The 14,643-nt window shown below is 53.8% G+C and overlaps 1 protein-coding gene across 1 annotated transcript in view; it reads left to right on the top strand.

Moving 5' to 3' along the window:
• Positions 1-7,052: 7,052 nt before the first annotated feature.
• SBK1 (SH3 domain binding kinase 1) overlaps positions 7,053-14,643 on the top strand; it is a 45,287-nt gene continuing 37,696 nt past the window's right edge. Inside the window, exon 1 of the mRNA XM_086692593.1 lies at positions 7,053-7,880. The gene's annotated coding sequence lies outside the window, so the exon portion shown is untranslated. The remainder of the gene's footprint in view (positions 7,881-14,643) is intronic.

Here is a 14,643-nt window from a genome sequence, read left to right as displayed (position 1 = left end):
ACAGCCATCTCGAGAAGGAGTGAGTTCCCATCCCTGATCTTTTTGCCTGGAGCGTGTTCCCTCCAGCAATAACATGACTCACCACTCATCTCCTTGAGGTCTCTGTCACTCAAGTGTCACTTTATCAGTGAGGCCATCTATGACTGCCTTATCTAAAATTGCAAACCACCCACTCCAACCCTCTTCCTTGTTTCACTTCCTTAGCCCTCACCATCCTGGGTTCTATTAATTGATCTCGCTTATTATCTGTCTCCCACCGCTAGGCTATAATCTTCACACAGGCAGGGAATTTTATATTTTGTTCACTAGTGAATCCCTCGGGTCTAAAGCGGTGCCTGGCGCGTTAATAGATGCTCAACAAATAGCCATGGAACAAATCCCTCCCAACCACCTTTCGAGAAAGTATTGTTTTTAATCCCCATTTCACAGAAACTGAGACATGTGAAGATAAAATAACTGACCTTCACAGCAGCTCTGGGTTTCTAGTCCCAGGCACGCTATGCCCAGGGCCTGTGCCCTTATCTCTACGCCGTAGTGACGTCCCAAAAAGCTTATTACAGCATTGCCTGAAACAGAGGAAACCTGGAAAGAGCCTAATTTCCCATCAGTAGGGGAACAGCTAAGTAAGTTACAATAGTAGGCACCCTGTAATAGCCTATAAAACCAACCTATAAACGAAGTAAGCAAATCTATATGCACTTACTTGGAACCATCTCCAAGAAACTGTTGAGGAAAAAAATGGCAAGACCCAAATTCGTGCAATGCATGTGCATAAAAAATAAACAGGATAATCATACGCACAGTGGGTGGATATGCAGAGAAAAATTCTGAATGTATCCTGTAGAAATGATGGACAAGGAAAAAGGGGAGCTTGGGGGTCTCTAGTAGGAGGAGGACTTTGCATCCCATTTTGTATTGTTGGGATTTTATTTCTTTTTTTAAGTTCATTTATTTATTTTGAGAGAGAGAACAAGCGGGAGAGGGGCAGAGGGAGAGAGAGAAAATCACAAGCAGGCTCTGCACGAACCATAAGATCATGATCCAGAGCCAGACGATTAACCAACTGAGCCACCCAGGCACCCCTGTATTGCTGGGATTTAAAATCATGAGCATGATTTACTTTTTCTCAGCATCGTAGATCTTCCACATTGTTTAAAACTCAAAAAAAAAAAGCTGCAAGCTTATATAAAAAGTTAGCAGTCCCCTACCCCCTACCCCTCTGTACTGCAGATCTTTTCCTAAAGGCAACAAATTCAATTCTTTGACTCTTCCTTCTGTTTGCTATTCTCTTTCTAAGTCTGGGTTTCTCAAACTTCAAGGAGCATGTGAATCACCTGGGATCTTGTTAAAATACAGGTTCTGATTCAGCGGGTCTGGGGTGGGTTCCAAGATTTTGCATTTCTAGCAAGTTTCCAGGTGATGCTGATGCTGCTGGTCCGTGGATCACTCTTTAAATGGCAAGATTCTAAATACCATGCTAACACACCTATTTTTTTAATTATTTTTTTGTTTTTTTTATCTTACTTCCTAATATAGACAATGAAAATTTAGTTCTCCTCTACCCTCACTCCAGCCTCTCCCACACACATGCATCCTGTCCTCATCCTCCCAATGTAGTTATATGACGTTTTGGTTAAAATAATTTTTTAGTATTTATACTATTATGCCTTGGTCGATAATATGCACACCTCAGCCACATAGTATACTATGATTACATTTCCCTTATTGTCAACTTTTTGTTTTCACTGGAGTTAATAATTGCTTTATGTTTTCATTTCACCTTCATTAACGCACTCTCAAACTCTCCTGACAAAACTAAAAACTCTTCTTTATAGATTCAAGCACACGATATACTTTAAATCTTAGAACCTCTGTCCTCTGGGTCCAATATAGATTGGTTATTCCATATATTTCCTCAACTAAAAAGACCAAGAAATGGACGGGCACACAGTTTGTGGCAGGAAGCAGGGAACAGTGTTCAGTTCCTTGGCTATAAATTAGGGCTTCATGACTACTAATTGTATCCTAACCTCCCTTATTCCTTTTAGTAATATTCTGCCCTGGTTTTTAGCTATGCATATTGTTGTGTTGATGGAGCCTGAACTTCCCAGTCTCCTTTCATGCTGGTGGGCTAAATACTTGCTGAGAATATGAGTAGAAGTGAGGAATGCCTCTTCTGCATCACTCCATCTTCCCTCCCTCTTGAGGACTAAAATGTGAATACGGTGCTCATAAGCCAGCTTCAGCCCAGAGGACCACCTACCTCTGCGCTGTTACCCGAAGAGAAATAAATATCCACCCCGTGATAAACTGGGACCCGACCTGGATTGACACAAAACGTTTCCCTGGTGATGTAATTCACATGCTCCTTCTGGAAAGACACTGGCATTTTCAACAGAATGCTTAAACAACATTCACATAAACTTTAATTCAAGTAAGACCTTTTCTGGGAAGCGAGGTTCCCATCCACTCTGCTGTCAGCCAGTGGTGCTAATGATCCAGAATCAGACATTCTATTTTTCTTGTGTTACACAATGAGTATCTAACCATTCTTTTCCCTAGAATGGGGAAAGGACTCTTTGAACCAAGTTGGTTATAAGCCCCTTACCTCGTGGCAAACTCGAAGTACAACTTTGGCATTTGTTCCTAATTGACTTATCAGAAGACTTTTTTGAGCCGCTGTAATGTGGGCCCTCTTTGTTACAGTGGCTTAGTGTACCCTAAGAGAGAGAGAGAAAAGGGCCATCTTCTACCCACCCCCACTGGGCATAGAACCCCCCTTGGGTGGGGCCCTTTCCTCTTTGGGCCCCCACAAGCGCTGCCCAGCGCATGGCCTGGCCAGAGTATGCACCCAGTGACTACTGAATTTGAAATCGAAATCAGGGCTAGTTGGGCCCATATTTGCTTCTTCACCAGACCATGAGGCTCATCCAAGTAATCATTCAGATCTTGAATGAAGGACTTTGAAAAACACCAGCCATACTCAGTATGCCAAAGGGGAAGGTGTTTTGCCCAAGCTTCAGAGAGCCCTGGGAGAGAGAGAGAGAGAGAGAGAGAGAGAGAGAGAGAGAGCCGGCCCAGGAGATGGAACTTAAGTGACCAGTTACTGTTGCCAGGCATTTTATACACTCTGACTCATATAATTCTCCCAAGAGCCTGCAAGGTGGGTATTTGGAGTAAACCTCAGCAGCCTTTGCCTGCCCGCCATCCACAGGGGTAAAAACAAATAGAGAAATGAACAAAAGCCAGGAGGGGCTCCGCATGGACCAAGAACAACGATGTGTCATGAACTGGAGAGATGGGCCCATTGTGCCTTCTGCACCCCTGAGTCTTAAGTGGGAAATAAGGGGATGTCAGGGAACGTCCTCTGGGGCTTGGCTGGGGCCTGGGTGGACGGGATGGGTGAGGCCCGGCAGTCACCCTTCTCCACGTCCTGGTCCCCAGGTTCTAGAGGGCCACAGCACTAAGCTAGGAACCCAGCAGACAGGCCCTGCCGAGGATTCAAGTGTTTCCAATCAGCCAGGCGTGGGTCCTGGGTCCCCCGGGGAAGGACTGGGTTCCCTTTTTTTTGGAGGCTCATTGTGTTCTGGAAACATGAAGACGTGCCAAAAACAACCTTACGAAGACCAAGGGGTATCTTAAACGTTCACCCTTGCCTAATCAACGCTTTTAACACACACACAAATACAGGGCAAAACAGTTGTTCCGCTCACAAGGTAATTACAGGATTCATAAAGGATATTGACTCAGGGCATCCCATGGGATGCCGTGGGGAGGATGTGGTCTGAGCTGGGACAGTAAGACATGCTCGTAATGTCCCACGAATGTTCCTGGGCCTCAGTCCTGTCAGGGAAATTGTCATGCCTGAATACAGAACTGCACGTAGAAATCATATCAGAAGTCTCTTTGGGGTGGCGGGGGGGAAGAAGCGTCTTCAAGAATGCAAGGCCTGGACAAGCATCCTTCCATGCCTGAGGCAGGTCTGTGAGCCTGGCCTGAGCCCAGGAGGATGATCGGGGCTGACCCTGAGGCCAGGACAGGGAAAGGCGCCCCCAGACTACAAACACAGGGGCCCAGGGCTGCAGGCCTGACTCTGGCACCCACAAGGTGGTGAGGCTGCCTCTGCTGACGTCCTTCTGGCCCTTAGGTCTGGAATACGGGTCATCCCTTTTGCAGCGAATGGTTGACTTAAGGGCGCAGACCCCTCCGAGATGCTTGGGGCAGAGTTTGGAGCTGCCTGGTCCCTAATCTTTCCTCCCCAGGCCGGAATCAGAAGAGGGTAGAGAGGGAAAGGTGGGGTCTCAGGCCCCTAAAAACTTGGTCTGACCCTCCAACCCCACCCCCCAGCCCAAGGGCCAGGCCCAGTCACCCAAACAGGAGACAGAGCTTCACAGCCACCGAGAATTAAAACCTATTGATTTTCCCCATTAGCTAGAGAACGCCATCCGAGTGCATTAAAACCAGGCAAAGCACCAGCATCGTGAATAATTAACGTCCACAAATGACAACCCATGGGGCCCAGGGGAGGGAGGAAGGGGCACCTAGAGGCTTGGGACACCCTGACCCCTTCTGACTCCCACCGCGGGGAGCCATAGCCTGGCCTAGCCTGCCCTCCCCTCCTCCTCCGTCTTCTCCCAGAATCTTCACTCTTCCTCCTGCCTCCTCCCATTTCGTGTCTTCCCTTCAAGGAAAGACCAAGTCTCCATGGCAAGCAACCCAGGCAAACACTGAGCACTGAGGTGAGAGTCAAGGAGCCCAGCTCTGCCGTGTGTCACTGGGTGACCCCAGGGGAGTCTGCCTGTTTCTAGGCTCATTCCCTTCTCTGCGGAGTGTCAGGGTTGGCTGACTTCTAGTTAAGTCTATAGGTCTACGGTCCCCGACAGGGACAGTGACTGGCCCAAAACATACAACAGGACTATAGCAGAGCCCATACTAGAACCTGGGGCCTCTAGGCCATCCCCCCAGCCCAGCCTAAGAGGCAGCTTTGGGCAAATTAGAAATAAGTCACCCTCTCTGGATAGACCAGTTCCAAAAAGACACCCCTCTAGGTGGACTGATGTTAAGAAGGCACCCTTCAAGGGCACCTAGGTGGCTCAGTGAGTTAAGTCAGCTTCTAGCTATTGATTCCGGCTCAGGTCATGATCTCCCAGTTCGTGGGTTCGAGCCCCACGTCGGGCTCTGCACTGACCGTGCAGAGCCTGCTTGGGATTCTCTCTCTCCCTCTCTCTCTCTCTCTCTCTGCCCCTCCCCTGCTTTATGCGCTCGCTCAACTCTCTCTCTCAAAAATAAAGTTAAAAAATTAAAAACTAGAAGGCACTCTTCAGGCTGACCAATTAGCAAAAGGTGACCTCCCCCCCCCACCTCACACACACACACACACACACACACACACACAACACACACACACACACACACACACACACACACACACACACCCCGTGCTGTCACGGGGCTAAAGAGACAAAGCTTGGCGGAGCAAGATAGGGCTGGATATCAGCCCCCACTCACCATCTGCCAGGATGCCCTGTGCAGTGTGCACAGCCTAAACAACAATGTGTGGGGGCTGTGTCCCCAGCCCCCACCTTTTCGTAGCCAAGAAAGTACCGCTCTGTCCTTCCAGCCAGTGGAATTCAGTTCAACAAATACAGATGTTTCCTTCCAAGCTTCTTCGCCCCCGTCCACCTCCTCAGCCCCTCAGCTGACCCAGGTTCCTGCTCCCCCCCTCTCCCCGCCATCCTCCACCCACAGAGCCCCGGGAGAGGAAGCCCTGCAATGAATACCCGCTACATCTCTGACCGCCTTGCTCTGGCACCATGCCCCCTTACCTATCCTTTGCTCCCTCTGCTCCTGAGGCCCCCGGAAAAACTCTGCTCACTCCTTAAGACCCAGCCCCGAGATAGTTCCTGCCTCTGGGCACTTGCACCTGCTGACCCCTCTCCCTGGGTGGTCTCCCTCCAGATCTCTGGCTGCTGCTGCCTCTTCCTCCTGCTGGTCACAGCTCCAGGCCCCAATGTCACCTCCCCTGGAGGTCTTCCCTGAACACCCTAGCAAACCAAGTCCCCGTCTTCAGCGTCTCCCACACCTCCCCGTTGTATTTTCTCCTAGCCCGGTTCACACTCCAAATTTATTTCTCCTTTGTTTCCTGATGTTTCCGGGGCCGCTGTGAATGGTTCCGTGGGTTGTAAGTTGCAGAGAAGGTGAGTGGGGCTGAAACCCAGCCTGTGATGGGCACCGCACACTGGTGCTAGACGGCTGCCCCTGCCTCGTTCTAATCCACACACCGGCTCCACGTAGATGGGCTGTGGCCCACTGGCCTCCTGCCGGCATATGCAAGCCCCCCCCCCCCCAAGGCAGGAACAGTGTCTGCCTTCTTCACTGCTGGGTCCCCAGCACCCAGCACAGTGCCTGGCACACAGATGCTTGAAAAGCGAATTCGACCCAGATTCCCCTACTCCCACCCTATTCCCATGCTCCTCCGTAGGACGTACGAGTGCAGGGAATCGGTCTCTGGGTCCCGTGGGAGCTGCATGCGGTTCAACTGGGGGGCCTCCCCTCCCCGCCCCGCCCCGCCCCCCAAGCCAGTGAGAGAACCGGACCCAAAGTCAGAGATGGTGGCTGTTCAGGGAATGGGGCGGGAGGATCCAGTGGCTTGAGGGGTGGATATGTGAGCGGAGGAGTCCCGGAGATACTCCCTTCAGCTCAGAGCCCTGTCCATCGCAGGGGTGCTGTCCGGAGCCCCCAGTCCCCTCCTGGCTCCCCGGAGGAGGGGCGTATGGAGGGTGCAGGTGGCCCAGGCACGCTGACCGAGATCCCGATGGCCCCGTGCTGCACCGAGACTCGCGGGCAGGAGGTGGTGGCATCTGAGAGGGTCCTGCCGAGAAGAGAAGCGAGCCAGGCTCAGGTGGGGGCGGAACTGAGGCGCCGCCTTTTCTTCTGTTCCACCCCCCCCCCCCACGCCTGCCCCGCCCCGGCGGCCTCCCCAGCTCTGGCAGGGAAGGAGTTAACCTCCAGGCTTCTCAGCGTGAATGTGGAGCTATTAATACCCACAGCCAAGCGGTCTGCTAGAGCAGCCACTGGAGTCGGAGGGAGCAGGGAGCAGGCAGCGGAGGGAGGCGAGCTCCGGGCAGAAGCCGGAGCCACAGCCAGGACTCCGAGGGCCAGAACTTTTCTTGGGGCCGGCGTGGGTGCCGTGCCAGCCTCACGCGGGCCTCACCCCCCTTGGAGCCTCAGGTCCCGATCCTCTGTCCTGGAGGCCACCCACGCCACCCACCCCAGGAGGGAAGAACAAACTTTCTCAGGGAAGCCACCTCTGCTGCCGTCTGGACAGGGAGGAGCAGACGTCTGGACAGACAGATGAACAGACGGACAGGGCGTCCGCCAGCCTGCCCTCCCGGTCCCGGCTCTGACAGGCGGCAGCACAGCGGGCGGCCGGGGGGCCGAGGGCTCCGCGAGGGGCAGCGAGGGGCCCTGCCGGACCTTTGTCTCCCAGCAAGCCACCTCTGAGCCCAGGCTCCGGCCGGAAGCCACTTGGCCGGGCCCAGCCCTGCGGGGCAGGACGGGCGTTCCCATCGGACGGAGCCACAGGCTCTCCCACCCACCGAGGCGACGGGTAACCTGAGCGAAAAGGCACAGGTGGCAGGTGGGCAGGCGCAGGGCCCCGAGGCCAACCGGCTGCTGACCCTGGAGCGCTCTGGCTCGGGCACCCCTGCCCAGGCCGGGGACGATGCTGCCGAGGCCACCAGCAGCCACCCCTGCCCCGTCCTGGAGCTGCCGCCAGCCTGGCCCCTGGGCTGTGGGACCGAGGATGTCCCAGCCTTTTGCTTCGTGTGCTTCCACAAGGAGGAGGAGGAGGAGCTTCTGGAAGAGGTCCCACTGCAGAGGTCAGTGCTGGGGCGGGGGTGGGGGGGGGGGAGAGACAGGGCGAGGGCGAGGGGCTCGGCCCCCCAGGGCCCCGCAGACCTGCTCTGGACCCTCTGTCCGTCCACTGCCTACCACCCTCTGTCACCTCCCTGAGCCGGACAGGTCCTCACCTGGTTCTCACCACAGCTTACGCCCTGGCTCTCCCGCTCTGGCCCCGCAGCGAATTTCCTGTCCTCTCCCGCTGCGGGCCTGACCCCCGGCTCAGAGCCCTCCGTGGCTCCCCACTCCCACAGGATGAAGTCAGCGTTTGGCGGGGTGTTCAAGGCCTGTGTGATTGGGCCGACCGCACCCACCTCATTGTGCTCTGCTCCCCTAGAGTCACCCCCCCAGGGAAAACTGCCCAGGCTTCCCTTTCCCGGGCTCCCCACCGTCCAGGCCCAGCGGCAATGCCTCCTCCTCCAGGAAGCCCTCCAGGAAGCCCTCCAGGAAGCCCCTGCCCCACCCTGAGCTGAGAGCCACCTTTCCTCCCTGCAACGCACTGACACCTGATAATGTTCAGTCTTTGTTGAATTACTAAGTGAAGACGTCTGCGTGTGTGTGTGTGTGTGTGTGTGTGTATATACATATATGCTTGAGGGTGTGTGTGCGGAAAAGGGAGAGCGCGGCGAAGGGGTGAGAACGAAGGTTGGCGTGGCTGTGTGACTGGGCATTTGGGGGCGTGTGTGTGATTGTGCCTGTGCATACATGTTTGCGGGAGTGGGTGCAAGTTCGATGTACCTGTAGGAAAAGGGTTGTGCGCTATGCCCCGGTGAGGGTTCCTGCCCCAAGGGCCATTGTCCTTTTTGCCAGCTCTCCCCGCCCCCACCTGCAGGGAAACCCAGGCTCCAGCCAAGTGCATTACCCAAGCTGTGACCACAGACTCCGGGAATGGATGGAGAGTCTGCAGGGGACACAGGGGTCACCTCTGCTCCGGCCCAGCCCGCCCACGCCTCCATCGCTGCCTGAGTCAGCACTACCCTGGGTGGGGAGAAGGGCGGGCTGAGGGTCGACCCAGGTGCCCCTTCCGGGCCCCTTTCAGGAGGGCGAGGGTGGGGGCTCCTGCAGCCTGGACCAGGTTCCTCCCTGAGTTTCTCTGTTGGACCCCAGTCTATAATTTTCCTTCTGTGGCCTCTGTCTCCTCATCTGTGGAATGGGAGATACTCCCTGCCATGGCTGTCAGTCCATCATTCAGCCCCAGCCCTGGCGGGGTCACAGCCTGCTAGGGGAGACAGACACGCAAACAGATCAGCGTGGCAGAATGATGGGCGCCCTGCTGAGGGTGGGTGCACTGTGCTCAGGGAGTCAGAAGGGAAGGGGGACCACTTCTGCCTGCAGGGGCCCCAGGAGACCCTGGGGTCCTCCCCCAGGTGCCGAGTGACGTTGAGGAGAGGGCATCACAGGCAGTGGGAACGGGAGGAGCTCAGTCATCCGAGAAAGAAGGGGGATCGGGGAGAGGAGGCTGGCCGGGTCCAGGGGGCCAGATCACAAGGGGCCTTGACTGCTGAGCCCAGGACTTAATCCGTAGGTGGTGGAGTGAACAACGGGGAGGGCCCAAGCTGGAGACTCAGTGCGACCCTAGGTGAGTCCCACAGCAATGGACTTCAGAGAGAAGCGTTATTTTCATGGTGGGGGCTCAGAACGCTTGTCGAACGAATGATGATATGAGGACATAGGGTACCAGAGTCCTCGGAGTGGGTGGTTAAAAAACACACACTCCCGGGCCCCGCCCTGGAGACTTGGCGGCCTCGGGTCTGAGAGGGGACCGGTGTGGTGTTGTGGCCAGGGCCCAGGGGAGCAACTTGAGCAAACCACTCTTTGGGAAACTCTAGAATGAGATAAAACAGGCCTCACAGACAGGCACCAGTGAGATCCTGCTGTCCCTTCCTCCTCCCATCTCCCGCCTCCAAATGTCGGCACCCTGCAACGCGGGGGACTCCCCTCTGTCTCCTGCCCTGGGGATACAGCATTTGCAGAAGCCAGTCTCCTTGCCAGCTGGTGGGTGCTGGCCCTTTAAGGCCCGGAGAGGGGACACCGCCAGGCTGGGCAGACAGTGACCGCAGGTGCCAGGTGGTGAAGCTAAAAATACTGAGTGATGTGGACACCCAGGCTGCGGGCTGGAGTGAGTGGGAGGAAGGCTCTGGAATATTTCTTTCCTACTGTAGGAGGGGCAGTGGGCGGTGAGGTTTGGTGGGGTCGCCTTAGGGGCTTAGAGGAGGTGTCCCCCCTACCCCCCTGCCCCTCTCACCCCTCCTCCAGCCCCCTGGAAGGCACCAGGATTCACTCCCAATAACCACGGCCATACTTAGCAGCCCTGGGTCCTGCTGATTCTCCTCCCCGCTTCTCTGTGACCCTCCTTGGGCCTCTGTAAAATTAAAGTTGGACTTTCTCAGGCATTGTCAGCAAAAGCCCCAAAGCCACCTCCATGGGACGCTTTGATGTATTAATTAAGGTGAGGCTAGCCGTTGTAACAAGTAAGCCTGGAAATCGCAGTGGCTGGACATGACAGAGCCCAGCTCCTGCCTATGCAAAGCTCCAGAGGGGTCGGGGTGTCGTGGGGACCGTGCTCCCCTCAGTCTTTCGGGGACCCGGGCTTCTCCCAACTTGTGACTCACTCGGCTGTCACCCGGGGCTTCGGCACCCACCGCCGGATCCCCTGCAACCACTGGCAGAGAAGGAAGAGAACAGGAATCACGTGTGAGGGTTCCTGAGCCAAAGCCGGAAGTGGCCTATTTTGCCTCGGCCCGCACTTATTGGCCAGAACAGCTAATTGCAACCAAACCAAACCAAACCAAACCAAACCAAACCCCTGGGATATGTAGCCCAGCTGTGACAACCTCACAGGGCTGTGGAAATGAAAAATTTGAAATATGTCGAAGCACCTGGCGTATAACAGGTGCGCGGTGTGTCTGTTGGGGCGATCATTCGTTCGTTCGTTCATTCCACAAATTCCACTAGACATCGGAAGGTGAAGATACTATCTGTGTGCCCGTCCTGCTTGTATCCAATGGGGGAGCCAAAGAAGACATGATTAAACAGACACACAACTATGATCCAGACCCACTGTTAAGGAAATGACCAGAGGGATGGGGGGGGGGTGGGGGGGAGACACCCCCTTTGCATAAGGTGAACAGGGGAGGTAGGGACATTTCATCTGAGAGCTAAAGAATGAGAGGTAGCCGGGCAGAGTGGGGGTAGGAGCATCCCAGGCCCGGAGAACAGACGTGCCAAGGCCCAGGGGCAGACCAGAGGTAGGGGAGTGTGGGGACATATCAGGTCAGCGTGGCTCAAGCGGAGCAAATGGGCGGGGGGGGGGGGGGCAGTGACATGAGGTGAGGAACGGGCTAAATGACACAGGCGTGGGCGGTGGTAAGGGAATGGATTTTATCCTGGACAGGATTGGGACACCTCCAGAGGCTTTTAAGTGGAGGACGACATATCATCCGATTGACATTTTAAACGATCTCTCAAGAAGCTCTGGAGAGAATCAATGGCAGCTGGGCCAGAGTGGACGCGGGGTACCAGTGGGCAGGTCATGGTGACGACGGAGGGGGCCGTGGCGGCGGCCTGGGCCAAGGCGGGCCTTGGAGATGGGGAAGCAGACGGCTTCTAGATATATTCGGGAGACGGGATTTGCTGGTGGGGAAAGCAAGAAAGGGATGTGGGACGAACCTGGGGTTTGGGGGTTGGAGAAATGCATGGGAATGATGGGAAGACCCAAGGGAGGGGAGGTGTGGTGAGACCTCTGCCACAGGTGTTTTCAATTTGAGAAGCACGTGAGCTGCCCAAGGGACGATGTCAAGTGAGGGCTTGATTCCGGAAGTCTGGGGCTCAAAGGCGGAGACTCTTGGCTGGTGACAGACCGTCAGAGACATCAGCAGAAAGGTGGCATTGGTAGCCGTGTGGTGCGGTCCCCGTGGCCAAGAGAAGAGCATCTCAAGGAGGAGTGAGAATGGGCAACTCATCTCAAAAATGCCAAACGGTCAAGGAAAATGAGAATGAGAATTCAGCAACACGGAGGTCGAAAGTGACTTCGCTACGAACGTTTCACGAAGGGGTGGAGACAAAAGCTGGCGGGAGCGGAGACACCCGGGTAAGACGGCGGCTTGAAGACGCACACCGAACTTCTCTGAAACCCCACGGAAAGGAAGTGAGTGGATTCTTCAAAGTGCACCTGTTAGTCCTGGGTTTGCTGCCATAACGAATCGCCACGAACTTGGTTGTTTAAGACCAAACACATCTACTATCTCATCCTGTATGTCAGAAGCCCAGCACACATCTCGCTGGGCTAAAATCAAGGTGTTGACAAGGCTGTCCCAGGGAACTCTTTCTGGAAGAACTTCCTGAAAGTTTGAGGGGAGAGAATCAATCTCCCAGTCTTTTCCGAGGTGCCCTAGACTCCCTGGCTTGTGGCCCCCTCCCTCCCATGAGCCGGTAGCATCTCTCTGGTCCCGCTTTCTCTTTCTCTGATCACAGCCGGGAAAGAAAGGTTTTCTGCTTCTCCTGCTTCATGTGATTAGGTTGGGCTCACCTGAATAATCCAGGATCCTCCCTTCGTGCCAAGGTCCTTAACCTTAATCACATCTTATAAAGCCCCTTTTGGCCAGGTAACATACTCACAGGGTCTGGGGATTAGGACACAGACATTGGGGCGGGGGAGCATTATTCTGCCCACTACAGTACCAATCAGCAAAAACGGATACATTGGAAAGGAGACCACAGCAACAGAATTCTGAGTCTGGAAGGCAGATGAGCCTGTGATAACTGATTTAGCACCCTCATGACCGTGCACCGGAAGCGAGCCCCACTCTGGGAGTGAGAAAGGCAGGAATCTCCCCAGCCAACCCCACAAACCCCCCAAAGGCTCCAGCGTTAGTGGGCTAAGTGCCCTCCGGGAATGGGAGTAGAGCTAAGGCCTGAGACAGGAGGACCGGTGTAAGAAGGGCCTTAATTCTCAGATTTCCTTCTCCCACTCCGCACAGCCCGGCGGCCGCCCCTCCCCCGCCCTGACAAAGGCTGGAGGTTTATTCTCCAGAGAGGATAAAACACAGGGTCTCTGAACGGGAGGCCACAGCATGATGAGGGGGCAGTTCTGCCCCCAACTAGAAGGATTTTTTGAAGTCCACCTCCTGACTGTAGGAAGCCCCGCCCCCTACCCACCATCACCCCCAGGCTCCTTCCTGCTCTGGATTCCCATGACTGCGAGGTCAGGACTCACCTTTCCAGGTAGGACATGCCAGAGTTCATTCCCTCAGTCTCTGGATACATTAATGATGAGAATTTTGTTAGTGTTGTTATTTCGTTTCCTGTTCGTTCTCAGTTTCTTCTCCCTGCCTAGTCTTTGTTTTCTCCAAGTTGCTTTCTTTCTCTTTGTATTAGTTCTGTCCTTTATCTTAGAGTCTAAAGGGCCAAGAATAGAATACTTTGTAGGTTGGCATCAGGGATCTCTCCGTGAAACAGCCCAACCAGAATTCTCTAGATTGAACCCCCAAGTCAGCCAGCCCCGCCCCCCCATACAGGGATACTCATCGGATTGCTTTTATAAACTGTATTTTTATATTCTGTAATCAAGACATAGTTAGGGTGGAATGTAAAAGTCCTAAGTGGTCAACGAGTTGGGTTTTTATTATGTTTATCTATCTTTGAGAGAGAGAGAGAGAGCACGCGCGCGCATGCATGCACAAGTGGGGGAGGGGCAGAGAGAGGGAGACACAGAATCCGAAGCAGATTCCTGGCTCTGTGTTGACAGAGCCTGGCGTGGGCTCAAACTCACCAACCGGGAGAACATGACATGAGCCGAAGTTGGATGCTCAACCGACTGAACCACCCAGGCGTCCCAATGAGTTTTTTTTTAATGTTTATTTTATTTTTGAGAGTGAGAGAGACAGAATGCAAGCAGGGGAGGGGCAGAGAGACAGGGAGACACAGAATCCAAAGCAGGCTCCATGCTCTGAGCTATCAGCACAAAGCCCGACGCAGGGCTCGAACCCATGACCCACAAGATGGTGACCTGTGCTGAAGTTGGACCCTTAACCAACTGAACCACCCAGGTGCCTCTCAGTGAGTTTTGACAAATGTATACACCTGTGTAACCCACACCTCAATTGAGATCTAGAACATTGCCATGTAAGGTAACACCTTTGCAAGTTTCGTCATGCCCCAATCTATTCCTGCCCCAACACACACACAGAGGCAGCCACTATTCTATTGGCTCTTTTTAAATCTTTTAAGTATGAGCAGGTAACCACAGACCGTCAACATTGGAGAAAAACCTGTAATATAAGAAGCAGAGCAAAAACAAACAGAAAAACAGAATTTGGAGGAAACAGAGTACACAAGGGACAGAAAGCCTAAAAACAAAATGATTATGATTACGTTTGGAAATTTAGGAAAATACATTGCAACTATGAAACAAAAACTAGATGCTATCTTGAAAGGAAAAAAACACTCTGAGAATGAACAAGACAAATTAAAAAAAAGTACCTAGAAACTAAGAATATCGTACAGAAATGGAAAACATATTTGAAAGAGTTAGAACAGGGGTCAGCAAATTATGGCCTGCAGGCCAAATCCAGCCTGTCACCTGTTTTTTGAATAAAGTTTTATTGGCGGGGTGCCTGGGTGGCTCAGTAGGTTGAGTATCTGACTCTTAATTTTGGCTCAGGTCATGATCCCAAGGTTGTGAGATCAAGCCCAGCGTCAAGCTCCAAGTAGGGCTCAGTGCTGGGTGTAGAGCCTGCTTAAGAT

Source organism: Puma concolor, chromosome E3 (assembly GCF_028749965.1).
Source record: "Puma concolor isolate L17-30 chromosome E3, mPumCon1.1.hap2, whole genome shotgun sequence".
Classification (NCBI taxonomy): domain Eukaryota; kingdom Metazoa; phylum Chordata; class Mammalia; order Carnivora; family Felidae; genus Puma; species Puma concolor.
This window is presented reverse-complemented; position numbering and strand designations above follow the sequence as displayed.